Source organism: Harpia harpyja, chromosome Z (assembly GCF_026419915.1).
Source record: "Harpia harpyja isolate bHarHar1 chromosome Z, bHarHar1 primary haplotype, whole genome shotgun sequence".
NCBI lineage: Eukaryota > Metazoa > Chordata > Aves > Accipitriformes > Accipitridae > Harpia > Harpia harpyja.
The window spans coordinates 73,370,117-73,387,078 of NC_068969.1; positions in this window are offsets into that span (position 1 = coordinate 73,370,117).

The following is a 16,962-nucleotide window of genomic DNA, read 5'->3' on the forward strand; positions in this document are numbered from 1 at the left end:
CTTTATGAAAGAAAGATTATTCTCCCACCTGCTCTTCAGTCATTTATTAGCTGATCTTATTTTGATAAAAAAAGTTCTGTATCTTTGTTAATAATATGGGAGCCACTTGGTTGTTGAGATGCATAAATTCAAAATTAACATCCTGCTGTTCATCCCCAACAAAGTCAGTAGAACTGCATATGTTAATTCTGTATATGTATGTATGTCGTGCCTTAAAACATAAACTTGGCATCGGGAGAAATAAGCAAATATAAACAAATAATATTTTGTGCTCTTCCATAGGGTTTTGGGGTCTTTTCTGGTCACATTTTTGCAAGCTTGTAAATTTTATACTCCAAGCCATTATTTAACAAGGGAGGACATTGAAGTAGAGCATTTGTTAGAATATACTAGTAAATGAAGATTTGAATTTTGGCTAATTCAGAATATGCAGGGTACAACTTTTTGCTGGTGTAAATCAGCACAGTTCCATTTAATTTAGTAGAGTCACCAGATTTGAAATGCCTAGCAATATAGTCTTAAATTTTTAATTATTTGGGATTCCTACTCCTCCATACTTAGGACATGGCTGAAAGTCTGGCATACTGCTTACAGGGTTACATCTAACATGGTTGGAAAGGAGATGTGATTGTGATGCTGAGCAGTCAAGAAAAGCTGGGTTGGTGAAAAATTAGCATACAAGGTGGCTTTGATTCTGCATCTTAACCTGTGTACAAACAAGAATTAAGAGGTGCTGTAAAGGTTTCCATTCTATTGTGCCTGAAAACTCCAGAGAAGTTGAAAAATGCGAAGAAGATCCAAAAGAGAAAGTATATATTAACTAATCATTCTGGGCACTTCAGTTATAGGTGGTTGCTTTTTTTCAGGAAATATTTTTCTCTAGCACCAATGTCGTGATCCTTTATGGTTGAAATACATTCTAATGATAAAGGAGAAAGGTTATGAAATTCAGCCAGAATTATTCTAGGTAACTCAGGACTAAATACTTAAGGTAAATTCTGCTAAAGTTGTGGGATAGGCTACTCTTTTCCTTATATTTGCCAAATAGGAATAAGCCCACCACTGCAGACAAGCCCAGAAGCGTTGGTCAGGCTGTTTGGAATGTGCTGCCTGCCCATCAGTGTGGGTTTGGGTGCTCTGGGTGTGCCTCCACCCATGCTCTTCTTCTGCCCCACTCACGGCATTCAGGATGCAGAGGCAATTTCTCACTACACAACCCTATTCCTCTACAGCTGTGGTCCCAAGGAGGTCCCAATAGCTGTGGTCCTTCAGGAGATGACAGCCTCTTTGGCCCACACAACTGGCTGCAGCCAAGCTGGAGGAGAAGCATCCAAGGTTTTACGCCCTGGGGTCTTGCACAATCAAAAGAAAATGCTCTTTTGTTTCCAAACCAGCAGCAGCAACAAAGATTAGAGCCCAGTGACCATAGTGGAGTGCTTAGTGCATATGTGTGACAAGAACAATATGCCAGTTCTTAATGAGAAGCAGAAATTTTTGGCTCTGACAGTACTGTAAGATTTTCAAGACTTTACAGCCACTTTTAACGTGAGAGGAGTATGTGATGCTTTTCTTTGTCTGTAGGTACAAAAGTACACACGTATATCAAATGTATATATGAAAGAGGGGAGAAATGATCCAGGCATAACAAAACAGACGGTGTGGTGATGACAACTTGTAGGTTACATATTAGGTTTATTTAATTTAATAGACAATAGCCTGTCCTAACATTTTAAGCCAACAAAGTCTTCCCTGGCTCCCAAATGTTTGCTAAAATAACTTTTTTTCATTGTAAATTTCCAGTTCTTGGCTGCATTTTGTGATAATTTCAAACATATGTCATATACAAAATATGTTAATTTTGAAAGCCAAATCTGGCAGGAGATGATTGTAGAACTGGCATAGAGAGGTTTGGGACAAACAAACAGACAAGCTCAAAGCTGGCAGGATGCATTTACAATCCACAAAGTGTATTTTTTTTTAATCTTTTCCAGTCATTTCCATGTGTGTATGGGCGGGAATAGTGAAGGAAAGGCAAATGGTCTGTGATAAAATTTCAGTATGAAATGAAAACACCTTTAATTTAGGCATCTGTTGCATTTTAATTTATCTCATAAAAATTGAAAAAATTAGAGTTCAGCGGTTAACACAGACCTTCTGGTCCCTAAATACTGTAGATAAAAATTATGGTAATTGAAACGTGATGGTGTTTATGATACTTATTTACACTTTACTGGAACAATTGCTAATGGAACTGGCCATAGGAAGGCAGAGGGTTGTTATGATTTTCGCAAAAATCCTATAGATTGCCGTCAGTTAGAAACAGTTGCACTTCTTCACTTGTTTAGTATGCTGCTTTGCAGAAGTGATATCTTCTCAAACACACTCCATGAAGTATTCAAATCAGTTAAAAATAACTGAAATCTCTTTTTCTCCTCAGTACTGATGTCTGTATGACTTTAACCCAAATCTTATTGAATTTCACAGTCTATGTTTTCATTTTTGCTTCTTAAAGATATTTTTACATGTGAGACCAGGTATTTATGCTTAATTCCTTAATTAGTACTGCACTTATTTGTACATATATATTTATTGAGCTGATTGTAGCAGTAGTACTTACTATTTCTTAGTACACATAGATATTTTAGCACACAGAAATTTGATAAAGATGGACTTAATCCTTAAAGGTAGATCTCTAAATAAAAATAAATACAGCTGCATACTAAAGTGCAAAACTTCCTCAAGAGAATGCCATAGTAAAGCATAAGAGACTTATATAAGGAGAGACAACAGAAGTCGGAAGATAAGAATACCACCTTAATTCTGTCCATTTAGTTGGATACATTACAAACTCAAATTATGGGAGCATTTATCATTTATCTTATCTTTTCTACTTCTTTAGTTTTTTCTTTTCTGTATGATTTGAGCATAAGTGTTTCTTAAAGTTTTGAATTGGAACAAACACAAACTTGTTAAAATTTTCCTTGGTTGGACATTCTGAAAATTTTTAGTAGAAAGTATTGCTGATGTCAGACATCACAAAATATATACCTGATGTTAAATTATATAAATATATTACAAATTGTAGTATAAAAGCCAAAACATAATGAAACAAAATTATAAAGTCTAAATTAACACTTTTACAGTGGGGAAACAACATTTTCTGTCATTATACAAATGAAAAGAGAGTGAAAACAAGTAATTTTTTAAATAAAACAAAACTTTTCTCTGTCAGAATATTTTGACTTACCTGAGACTACATTTTTAGGCAGAAGACTATTCCACTCTGCAAAACAATTACCCTCCTCTCAACTAACCTAACCTATGATCCCCTCAGACAGCAATGTTATGAATAACTTCTGTGGGTGGGCTATTCCAGGCTTACTTCTGCTTATAGTGGTTGATCTCCAGCTGTCTCAAACAGAAACATTATTTCCCCAAATGCTGAGGAATAAATCACTGCAGATCTTCTGATTGAACAAAGGGAGAAATAAGGTACAAAAGAAAGAACTGACAGGAAGATTGCCAGGCTTCTTGAATGATTGATCTTGCTGCTGAGTAAAAACAAGACCAGCCAACATCATGACTTTTAACAGAGAAATTTCTGCAAAAATCCTGTTGGAAGATGGTAATTGGAATACAGCTATTTATTTTGGAAATCTATAGAAAGGAGTACCTTGCAATCAGGTACCATAAGATGGTTACTTCTGGATCATATACTATACAATGAAAATAATGTTATAGCCCTGGACAATTTAAAAAAAAAAAAAAAAAAAGGAAAAATGTTTAAGTAAGCTTTAATACATAAAATGTATGGGATGTAGAAATAAGATTGAGAAGACCTAAAATATGCTTAAGTGCAACTCTGGATGTTTTAAAAATTGTACCAATAGAAGGTTCTCCCAGCAGACTGTTGAGACAGTTACTCATGTACTGAGGGACATACTGCTTGGCTAATAATATTACATACACTGATCCTTGAACCATAACAATGAATTGAAATAAAGCAATAAAAGTGGAATTCATGTTATGTACCTTTAACTACCCAGGAGTTTAAGCCTTTTATATTCCCGTATACTCAAGGGAAAGAAATAGATCCTTCCATAAGGAGATTTATCCTGTGTCTTTTGGATAGCTGTCCTAGATGCCTGAATTGCCTCTGGAGTTTTCATTTTATCCTTTAAATATGAGAAGATAAGTTAATAAAGTAACAAGAAGTGACTAAGCAAGTAGCACAGGTCGGACATCTACTGCTGAGATAAACAGAATCACTGGAGGAATGTCCTGTCCAGAGGGATTGTTCATTTGCAAGAGGGGAAGAAGAAATTTACAGCCAGTTAGGAAAACCGAAGAAAAAAATTTCCACTTGAGCTTTGCTCTCAGGACTCTAGAAAAAGATTTAAGTGGTTTAGCATTGAATTTGTGGATTATGGAAATAGCAATAGAATTGCTCCTGGCTGGACAAAAGTTTGTGTATAGACCCCTTCTCTTTCTACACATACTGAAAATGCACTTCTTCATAGTTTGATATAGTCTGCAAACAATGGCAGGTAGTGGCAAAACAGAAAGAATCAGCAGACAAAAGCATAGTGGTCTGTATCATGAGAGTGTGGGTGAAACTTTTACTGTCCTTAGGCAGGAATCAATGGAAATGACATTCAATACTCAGAATAAATATAAAGAGAGCTCAGCCATTCTTCTGTTAATTCAATGTAAGTTATTCTGTTTTATATGGGGCTTATTTTTCTTTACTCAAGATAATTGGTCTCATTCTTTTGCAGTGTGCACTGAGAGGTAAATAGTAATTAAATTATATCTTCAGCAAGAGATCCAACTCAATGAAAAAACAAAGGTTTTTTTTTTTCTTTACTAGAAGGAAAATACATGAAACTTGAGAAAAGAAACAGAACTTACCTGGCCTTGTTAATCTGACAGTTTATAGAAGCAAAAAAATATTACAGAAATCAGATTTATCACAGCTTGGATTTTAAGCTTACGGAAATGATTAGTAGTATTTACACATTTATATTTGGATAATGCATATGCTCTCAGAAAAGAAGTTCATAAAAATACTGTTACACCAAAGAAAAAGTTAAAGCAGAATTTTAGTTTACAACTAATTTAAAATAAGATCTTGATCCTATTTATTTCAGAAGCTTAACTTTACTCATGAGAGTGACAACACTATGCATTATAAACAAAACTGGTAGCCCTGCCAAGTATCAAGGCTGCCCAAAAATTCTCATTACTAAGCTTTCCTCATTTGCTTATATATTTTTTAAAATTAAATGAGATGGGCTGAAATTTTACACACTGAATGTCCATTGCAGAGTGATCTCACTACTTTGTTTCTCATAATTTCACTGAAAGAAGTTCAGACATTTGCAATATTTCAGAGGAGACATATTCTCTTTTTGCCTTAAAAGAATGGTTAACCTTCATTGTCTCCTTTTTGAAGCAGATACTTGAATGTGGGACTCAAGAAAGTCTACTGTCCCTTGGAAAAGGCAGAATTTTATATTAGGGGTGTAAAGCAGCATAGGTAAGGATTGCATATTCAGTTCTAAATCTGGGACAGCAGAACTGTGTGTTTGACTTTACAGTCTTAACAATTTTTTTACCATGCCGCTGCTGTGGTTTTTTCTTAAATATGTAGGAAATGGAGTTGTGTTCTACAGTTCCATGAGTAGTTCCTAGAATGTACAGCTGAGTCTTCAGGTACAACTAGACTTTGGGGAACCAAATTGTGGGAGCAGCTCGGAACACCTAGCATTTGTTTTCAAGAGTGACTGTTAGAATTTGTTGTGCTGCATGTTTGCCAAGCCTTTGAAGAACTAGTTTTACAAGATCAGGTCGGAGGATGGCCTGGTGTATGCCTGGGAAGATGTGGCTGAAGACAGTCATGAGTATGTGTATGGAATGTTTTTATCTTTAACTGTTCTGAGGACTGGCAAACATCCCAGATGAGCCAGATATGCACTCCTGTGTTAGTAGTATTGGCTGTATGCCGTTAGTTCTTTCTAGAGCTTTGTTGAAACATATATAAGTTTGATCCTTCTGTGAAAGAAAGGGAATCTTGTACAGATAGCTTGAGCGCTTAATTCAGTCACCGCACCAAATATTGAGTAGGTATCTGCTTACAGATTTGCAAGATATTTTTCCCCAAAATGCAGTGATCTTTCAGTAATGTTAAAAAAATCACCTGTTAATTTCATAGTCATTTAGTGCCTTATGAAAAATTACCCCCCTGACTTTATTAAAAACACTGCCTTCAAAGATAAATGCAGATCATTATGCAGCAATGAGAAGATAGTTCATAAAATAAAAAGTAAGAATTTACTGGTCCTGTCGTTATTGATTCAGACTGAATCCATTTTTAATCCCCTGTGCGTATGTATCAAGATTAGTTAGCATGTGAGAAAATACTGAACAGTTAAAATTTTCTATTTCTTGTCAGTACCAGCGCTGTTGACAAAAGAAAGCTTTTTGACAGTGTAGTATAGGTTTTTATTTGGGCAACTTTACAGGCATTTAAATGTTTAATTAATTTTTGTAATGTTATGAACAAATTTGTCATCAATGGAAAAATATCATTAATAGAGAGTAATCAGTGATCCTTGAATTTCAAAGAGGTTCCAACCAAAGGTAACAAGTTTTCTGCTTAACCTTTTTGCAGGTTATCCTCTTTCAGAAACCCTAGATATAACAAAGAGCATATAAATTCCTTTAAAAAATAAATAAATAAAATAATATCTTCATATAGATTCAATTAGATGTAAATTTTGTGTCTTTAAAGGTACTAAATATTGTTCTGTGATGATGTTCCCACAAAACATAGTATCAGCATTATATCAAGACAACTTTTACCTACAAACTTCTGTTGAAAATTTTGACTTCTCCTGTTTCAAAAAAACTAATGATCTTAATATTGTGCTGTATTTGGTATATTATAAATGCATATTTTATAAGATATTTTAATATGCATATATACACATTATACATATTAATTTGTGCATATCTGTGCATATGTAATAGGATTTAATTTGGGAGTTACTCTTCCAAGAAAAGATGCTACTTGCAAAGACTCTGTTCCTACTTTTATTTCTGCCATTCTTACTCTTTCTCTGTTTTTAAAGTCTTTTTTTAAGCCAAGCTCTGTATGTCCTTAATCTTGATAGTATTATTGATGTCTGATAAATGGGAAAGCTTCTGAAACTCTTACCTGAAAATTATGAAGATTACAATTTATTGGTTTTAATTCTTCTTTAATAAAGATTTATTTATTTAATAATAAATATAATTTACCACTTAAAATCAAGATTTCTGTCAACTCTTGATTTTAATTGATTTTTTAAATCCTATTTTTCTGGGGTTTTTTATGTTCATAAGCAGCACAGAAGTAGCATCTACAGCTCTTAGAATTAACTACATGATATGGTTATTCCTTTTGCAAAGATTTCAGCTTGCTGTGTTACACAGTAGAATGGTGCTCCCTTTACATACTACCTGTCTAAAAATATGTATTTTTTTCATTTGACTTCAAAGCAGCCAAGGTTCATAAGTGACTTGTACAAACTGAAGTACAGAGAGCAGAAGTGATGCAACCATAGCAGAAGAAGATTAGAACTCAGGACTCCAATTCACAGACCATTCTATTTTAAGGTACACTGCCCAGTTCCCCCTAAAATACCATTTGTTCTGAGGATTTTGCAGGGGCAGAGCAGTACTGACAGAGCAGGATTAGCATTGAGAAAGGTATTGTCTTGGTTCTCTTTTGTCCTAGCAGGAAAACTCTGGAGATTTTTCAGTCATTTTCTCTATGATTTTATAGCATCGGGGATGTGTTTCTCCCCCAAAATCTGTAATGATGTTGTTTAAAGGTACTAATGCCATCTATTATCTTTTAAGGGTGTTACTAACTTCAAGGGAGCTAAACAAGTGCTTAAAGTTATACATACACTTAAATCTCTAAAACATCAGATCCCTGATTATCTTTAATATTATACTGATGTTAGCTAGAGCAGCAGTCAAAACAACCACATACAGAAAAATGCAAATTTCCTCCAAGACTGAAACGAAAAAGCTGTCTTGCAAATACACTCCTGCTCATTGTCTATACTTGCTAAACAAAATAAAACTAAAGAATACCAAAGAAGTAATGGAAATTTTGAACAAGCCTTACTTTCCAGGGCATGCTTTTGGGAATGCTGAAATTAAAATGGCTTTTGATAAAAAGTTTAGTTTGGCGGAAGCTTGCTATTATGTGAAATAGTATGAGATGAGTTTGAAACAGGCCTGCTATTAAATATACAGAATGTAATTGCAACTAACAGAATTGGAGTTCACTCAAATCTGCCTTACCTTCTTAAAGAAAATATAAGTAAAAATTTGACGGATTGCATTTTGGTTTTAGGTATAAAGCCGTGGAAACTTTTCTGAGGCTGATAGTTTCATACAGTTGGATCCGAGGGAGGAATTTGACCACCGAACCTCCCCACGTACCAAACCAGTTACAGGTGTGTTTTTGTTGCATGGGAGGAAATGTTTGTGTAAGCAGTGCAGCTGCCAGCTGATATTCACATCGCAGAAGGTGTACAGAAGGTGAAGAATGCGATCGAACGTGCAACGGAGGCTGTCACTGAACATGAACATTCAGAATTTTCACACCAGTTCCTACCTACCTGAAGTGAAAATTATGTGTGTGTAGGGGAGGGTTCATCACTCTCATGAGGTTCTCTTGAACTCTCCTGGGCATGACAGCTGAAATACAATGCACACTATTAAAACATCCCCTCACTACGCCCAGCACGGGGCTTGGTGAGCAGCTGGGTGCTGCAAAGCAGCCTGTTCATCAAACAATACCTGGACTGGGGAATTGGTGCACTTGGGCTTGCCTACCAGTTGAGTGCTAGCCCCATCCTGCTTTACCAATGTGTTTTACAGTGCTTAGCCTTTGTCCTAAAAGCCAGGGTAAATGAAATCTATATAATCTCTGAGATGAAACGCAAATTGTCATTTATGAAAACAACGCAACTCTGAAAGGCTTTCATTTTTCTTTGATGTCTCCAGTGTTTTACATTATGCTCCACAGACTTGGGGTTTGGTGGTAAGCTTCAATAGAGGAGCTTTTGTGGGGTCCTTCCCAGATTGTCTCCACCCTTGTCATTACTATCCATTAAAATTTATATGCTCACATCAAAACAATAAACAGCAAAAACCCAGCTGTAACACTTTTAACATATCCCTCCTATTTCCCTGCTGGGTGGTAGGATTGCTGAGAGATTGAAAGACTTGTTAGTTAAAGAATTTTGAGATTTAAAAATCCGGCTTTCTTATGACAACAAAATATTTAAAATTCCTAGCTAAGGAAAAGCTTTCCCTCCCACCCTTGAAATTTAAAAAAAACTTGGCCTTGTTTCAAGTTTTTAAAAATACTTTGTTTTGATGCTGACTTCTTCTAGTTCCTGTATTTTACATTTAAAAAAAAACATTGCAAAATAAAAAATGGAAATTACAATTTCAGAGTGTTAAAACAAGATATTTCTCAGGCAAAGGAATTATTTGTTCTTATATCTTATTTTGAAATGCAATTCTGATACAGTATCTGTGGCAATCCACACCTGTAAAGTATTCTGATACAGGGTTCTGTAGAAAATTTTTGTCTAAATTTTCTGTTGAGGTAACAATGCATAATATATGTTTCTCCTGGGTATGTTTTTAAAGATTATTATCCATGTGAAAATTATCAATTTGTATTATGTACACACTCTGAACCAAATCTTTTTCAACTTTTCAACTACCGATTAGACAATATTGTTTTGAATATTTTAGAAATGCTCCATTGTCACAAAGATCACATTAAAATTTTCCACTTCCCACATGAACACTGAGAATGAAAACTTTAAATAATCTGGATTCATCCTCTAGCTTCAAGGAGAAATAGCAGCTGTTCCAGACATTAGTCATTCCTAAAAAGCAATAGATTATGCTTAGCTTTTATTCAAAATGTGGAACTCCCTGTGAGTCACATTTATGCCCTGCTGCTAGAGTGGAGGCAGAATAAATGTTCCTTATCAAACAAGTAGAGGAAAAAGAAAAGCTTTAAAAGCCTGAGAACAAAGAGGGAACAGTTTTCCATACACAATGAGTGAGTTTTACATCTGATTGTGGTTTAGGGTTGCCAGTTTTCAATCAGAAACATTGTCAGATCGTTGAACTCCAGAGAAGTATGTTTTCTTCAAAGTGAGCGGGAAAAGTCTACTCTTTCTCCTGTTATAGCTCATACAAGGAAATGGGTCAAAGAACTAAAAATTCCAGCTAGTGTGCAAAAGCGTGCTTTTATTATGCTTCTATTTTTCTGACACAATCTCAGTGCAGTTAGTAAGGAATTTGTATGAGAACTGAGGTCACTAAATCTATGACAGTTTTCGATTTCTACTTTAAATGGTTTCACATGTTCATCAGAATTTGGGTTACTTAAGAAACAACTGAAAAGGAAATAATCAAAGACATGATAGGTGTCTCTAATTTCCCCCCTCCCTTACTTCCCTTCCCCTTCCGATGTTGGGACTTCTTTCTCTTCCTTACCCCATTCATGCTTTGTAGTCTGCTAATGCTGACCACTTCCTTAATTTTTTTTTTTCTCCTGATTTTTTCTGGCCACCATTCTGAGTTTAATTGTTTTGTGCCTACTAATAGTTCTAAGGTAAAAACTATTCCTTTGGACACTAATAGAGATGATGCTATCCTTTTGTATATGGTCAACAGTTGCTCCTTAGTTTTAAATAAGCAAAGGATTTTGGAGGGAAAATAAAAAAATGTATTATACCAGCTTTCTTGCCATGTACAATTTATGCAATATATGCATTTTGATGCATTGTATATATGTTACAGATAACTATGTACAATTATAGTAGGTATTATATTGATACTTATACGCTTACATTATTATATTTGTTGTATGGGCTGTTTAAACCTATAAAATATATTCATATATGTATAAATAGATACCTCAATAATAGCAATTCTATATTTGTCACAGAAATAAAAAAGTGATCCTGTTCAGAAGGTCTTCAAAATCTATTTCTGTATTTGTTTAGGTCTCAGTTGTCATGGTACCCTGAAGAGTTAGTCTAGAAGCTCAGAATGACCATAAAAACAGAATTATGGGAAATATACTTAAGCTATACAGAGCCCTGGGAAGTTCATTGCTGGTTTTTGCAGGGATACCATTTATACGAAGCTCTCATAACTCAGATGCTGAAAGGTGAAATAAAGCTGCAAAATACCTGTTAACATTGGTCACGTGCATTAGGGCCACATATGAATTTCCAACTCCAAGAAGGTTTGACCAATGCTGTAGTAAGTTTTACACCTCGATTTCCTCCTCTGTGGCTATGACATTATTGGATACCACTTTATGAATTGTTCTACTACTATCTCATCTGTTTAAAGTTTTATTTTTGGGGTACTGAAGACACAAACATGCACAGGTTTCACCCACATGATTTTATTCAAGTGAGATTTAAGACCAGAGGGATGCAGTATTATTGCTAAATGTACTGAGAATTGCTGCAAAGCTGTTAGCAGTGAGATAAGAAACACACAGAAAACTGTTAAAAAAAGAACTTACCAAAATTGTCAAGAACCTTAGGGTCCATTTAAAATTTCATTTGGAATACAGCTTTTAAGCTATTTTTTGTGTGCCTGCACCACAGTACTACTTCAAACATGTATATTTGGATTTAAAAATCAAATGGGGGAAAAAAGTGCATAAAAAGTCAAATGCAAAAAAAATAAAGCACAAGAAAGTTTTTTTAAATGTCATTTGAAGTTCATTGACTATAAAGTTACCATTGGCTACATGATACCTTCCATCAAACTTTATCTCACTGTATGTGTCACTAATAAACACACTATAAAATCATCACAACTCCTACAAGGAAGTAATCATTACAGATTTAGTATAGGTTCTTAATAATATTTACTTCAATTTATAATATCTAAGAGAGAAAAAGAGCCTTGTGACTGGAAGTCTACATCTTGTAGGTGTTCTATGTTTAAGAATTTGGTGTGAAGATATGACATGACTGAGGAAAAAACCTGCTAAAGAAGCATGATTTTCTGTGTTCTGATTACAGTTCAGATCTGGTCATTTCTTACACTAGGAAAGATGAGATCAGATCAAAATTCAGTAGAATCATTCACCCTGTCTGATCACAGTTTTTAACTGTCAGAAAGATTCAAGAATTGTCTAAAGTGAGCTTTGGCTATTTGTAGGAGGAAAGGAGAGAAAGAGGAAGGAAAAAGAGAGATTGAACATTGCCACTTATACAGCAAAAATAAGGGGCATGGTTTTGCTCACATAAATATCTTCTGTGCAGAAATGGAAACGGAGTTCCCCTGGCATTATAGTGCAAAATCAAAAATCTACAGATCTGAGCAAATCTGGATTACAGCTTGATTTACAAAACTAGACATACAACAAAGATGTGATTACTGATTATTAAGCAACAAATGGAGGTGTGCTGGTTTTGGCTGGGATAGAGATAATTTTCTCCACAGTAGCTAGTATGGGGTGATGCTTTGGATTTGTGCTGAAAACAGCGTTGATGATAATGCCGAGATGCTTTAGTTACTGCTGAGCACTGGTTACACAGCATCAAGGCCTTTTCTGCTTCTCACCCCACCCCACCAGCGAGTAGGCTGGGGGTGCACAAGAAGTTGGGAGGCGACACAGCTGGGACAGCTGACCCCAGCTGACCAAAGGGATATTCCAGACCATATGACATCATGCTCAGCATATAAAGCTGGGGGAAGAAGGAGGAAGGGGGGAACATTTGGAGTTATGGCATTTGTCTTCCCAAGTAACCATTACACGTGATGGAGCCCTGCTTTCCCAGAGATGGCTGAACACCTGCCTGCCGATGGGAAGTGGTGAACAAATTCCTTGTTTTGCTTTGGTTGCATGCACAGCTTTTGCTTTACCTATTAAACTGCCTTTTTCTCAACCCAAGAGTTTTCTCACTTTTACCCTTCCAGTTTTCCCCCCATCCCACTGTGAGGGGAATAAGCAAGGGGCTGCGTAGAGCTTTGCTGCCAGCTGGGGTTAAACCATGACAGGAGGGAAGCAGGGGCAAGACTACTGTTTCAGATTAGCTGAGAAAAAAAGTTGCTCTGTTTGTGAGGCATCAAGCTTTTGGGGTGATGGATACTCAATTGTCTTAGTGGGAAGTGACCTTCTAGACCTACTGAATGCTGGCTGGTGATGGTTTTGTCATACGTAGGCATGCTTATAACTATTTACTATGTGTGTGTTTGACAGAGACTTTGTATGGACTGAGGAAAATGTGTTTCTTTTCAATACTTTCCACCATAAAATCACTGTTTAGAGAGCATTTTCCCGAGTAATCATTGCTTTATTTTGAGTTGTAACTAACTCAATTCTCTCTCCAGAAAGAGAAGGCTTTGTATATTTTTCAATGCACTGGATGACACATAATTTTCCCTATCCTGGACAAATTGCCTGCAGATCAAAAATTGCTGTTCTGAAAGGAATAAAGAGGATTGGGACAGGCCTTCTTTGTTGGAGGTGAGATCTGTGGTGCACCAACCCATGTCAAACTCCAGTGAAATTATATTAAATGCTCTTTTACAGGAGGGTAGGAACAATAGCAAGACAGGAGTGGAAGAAAGTACAGCTATGTCAGGTTTTGCTCTTCCTATTTCTGATCCCACAGAAATCTGGTGTAGATGACAACCTGACTCAATAACCAAAAGATAAAATTAAATATCAGTGTTCCAGGTGTATAGTACTACTATGTTAAATTGCTGAGCTCTCTGGAGGCCATACCTTTAACAGTCACTTTATGGGTGTGGAGTTTGGAGGTCATATTTTCTTTCCTTCACAGCTGTGCATTTGCCTTCTCTCATACGCTGCAAAGGCATGATAGACTAGACAGAAAATATTAGGCAAAAGTATTGTCAGTTTTGAGCTGAATTCAGCTTTAGATTTCAGGAATCCAGACAAATATTCAAAAGATTTGGTTCAGAATGTTGTCAAAGTGTAACATCAGCAATAGTTGGGATAAAAAGGCTCAAGCTTATCCTTAATTCTGAGATTATTTATTTGGATACCAAATGTTTGAGATGTTTGATTATGTTGCAGATATTCTGCTTGGAATTGTAAAAATGTTTAGAAAATCTGATATTATAGGCTTGATACTTTTCAAGTCATGTAATTTGGCCTCCCAGGAGCACTGGTGTGTCATTTTTATGAAATCCAGTTCTACATGTCCAATAAAAATCTTTTGCCATTTTTTTTTTCTTTAAAATAATTCTTCAAGATTTCCTTGGAAAGGGATTTTTATAATTTGCTTTAAGATGACACAGTTAAAATGTTTTATACATATGCATCAATATACAGTGCATTTGTTTTTTCTGAACAGTACAAATGATCCTGAGTAGTTTGTGTGAGCTGATTACACCAGAGTTTCAAACTCAAGGGGGCCTATAGTATGTGTGACATTTTACAAATCAAAGGTGGGAGGCCTGTATTTATAATTTAAGCTGTTGCTGAAACACATTACAGTAGATAGAACTGCAAGGAACTGCAAAGTGATTAACTGACAGTGGGAAGTATGACATTTATTTAAATCTAGTACTGTATTCACAGTTCCCTTGCACAGGGACTTTGATGCATATGTGAAGGTTATAATAATAACACTCTTAACGTTCACTATGTGATTTACTAGAAGGTTGAGAGTCACAGTTCCCGTTCAGTTTGCAACCAACTAAGTTTTTCTACTAGCAATGAGACTATTGATGTTGCTGACACTATGAATATAGAGTCCTGCTAATTGCTCACAGGCATTTTCATCAGCCTTCTTTTAAAGCAGAGAGGCTGTACAAAGACTGGCAGTCATAGGCTGTGGATACATAAATGTGAAACTTGGTATGTTCAACAGGTGCTGTAAGTTAGGGTGAATAAGTGTAAGTGTACACAAGCATGGAACAAAATTCTAAAAATGTGTCATGGTGTGCAAAAAGTTGATAGTTTATTTCTTAGTTGTACTTGCACAAAGGATGAGACTGATACTCATTTCCTGTTCAATCCATACCAGATTAAATTGCCTTGGAAGTCCCAGAAATTCACAAAAGTAAAAAAGAAGAAAGACAACAAGCATTATGCTTGTTCATCAATCCAGAATTGCAATGAGTTCAATATTGCCTTATTTTATATTGCTTACCCTGAATTTCCAAACATCTCCCTCTTAGCACACCCCAACATAAATTTGACTTAAAAATACTGAATTTTATAAATACTTGGGGGTCTTTGCTTATTTTTTTACTTGTAACTTCTGACATTAACTTTATGAACTTTTATCCGTAACCTAGAAAGCTAGCAACTTGTTATATTTTTAAGCCATGGTTCTAATATAACAGACTTTTTTTTAGCATTCTATATGAATCTGGATTTTAAAAACACCTTAGTGCATTACAGCACTAGTGATAAGATGATAAGCTGACAATAAGTTGACAATGATTTCATAATGTTGTGTATATAACCTGCAGTCTTGCACTGTGAAGCTGTGTGAACAAAGCCACAACAGTGTGGTAGCTGACCAAAGCTAATACAGAATAGGTTTATTGTGAGCTACAAGATGCTTAAGGGCCTCTCAATGACACCTGTGAGCACATTCCCAGTGGTGGTTCCCCCACCTCTAAATCTCTGTTATGTGGGCCTTTCTCAACCCATGACCCACTATGGATAGAGGAGATGGCTTAACGACAGCGATTGTTAGATGTTTGCATCTTGTTTGCATCATTGTTGCATGACTGAAGCTTTTATACTCTGTATATTAACACATTTGTGTACAGGTATATTTCTACAAAGAACAGGCATTCTCAAAATCTTTGCATAAACAAAAATCTGTTCAGTGAGCATTCCCAAATGGGAAGCATAAAAGAGCCATGGACAAAATGAACATGTAGCCAAAAATGAAATGCCTGTTTACTCAGTATTCTTAAAGAGCTACTCAAATGCTAGAAATGTATGTACATGGCATTTAAAATAAATGCCAATTTTACAGTATTCAACCAGAGAAAAAGCAAGTTTAGGTAAGAATGAGCAGGCTCATGTTTGTTGTGGTTTTAGAAGTACTCACTTCTCTTGGCTGTTCTGCTAGGTTAGATAAACTGAGGATGTACAGGAAATCTTATAAGAAAGCCTTATCTTTAGATTTTCAGACCAGAGAGGTTTGGATGAGCTTTGAATGAACATTTAACCTCACCAGACATCTGAATCTAAGCAAAATGATGAATCTTTTGAGGTTTACATATGACTACTTATGAAGACAGGTGTAGGAACTTGTTGGATTAATACGGATACATAACTTCTAATATTTACACTGATTTATCAGCCTGTCAGGAAACTGAGGAGTGGCACATCTTTTCCAGAAATACTAACCTGACTACATAGCATAGCTATCTCTTGTGAAGGGGTGTGTTGAATATTAGGGAGTTCTTGTACATGCTTGCAAACTCTAAGAGCTGTTTTGCAGATTCATTGTACAAATATAAACTATTATAAGAAAAAAATTCTGCCAGATTTTCATCCTAAAAATTTTTTATTCTACAGATACTCTAGAACTTAGGTGTCACTGAGAGTGAACTGATTTGAGCTGAGTCAATAAACTGTTGTTTATTTTTATCCTGAAACATCTTTTCTTTTTTAAACCATAACCGTGATTTCATTACTTACATGTTGTTGATTTAACTGCAGTTTAATTAAATGGGTTTCCTATACACTGTACTTGTCCAGACTGTTAACCACTATGCGATTTAAAGTACAAATACAAATTTTAAAAGTTATGCACAATTACCTTTACAGAATCCTTTATGTTGTAAACACAACAAATGTATTCCACATCAAAGCATAAACCTGAATAGTGTGAGTTAGTGATG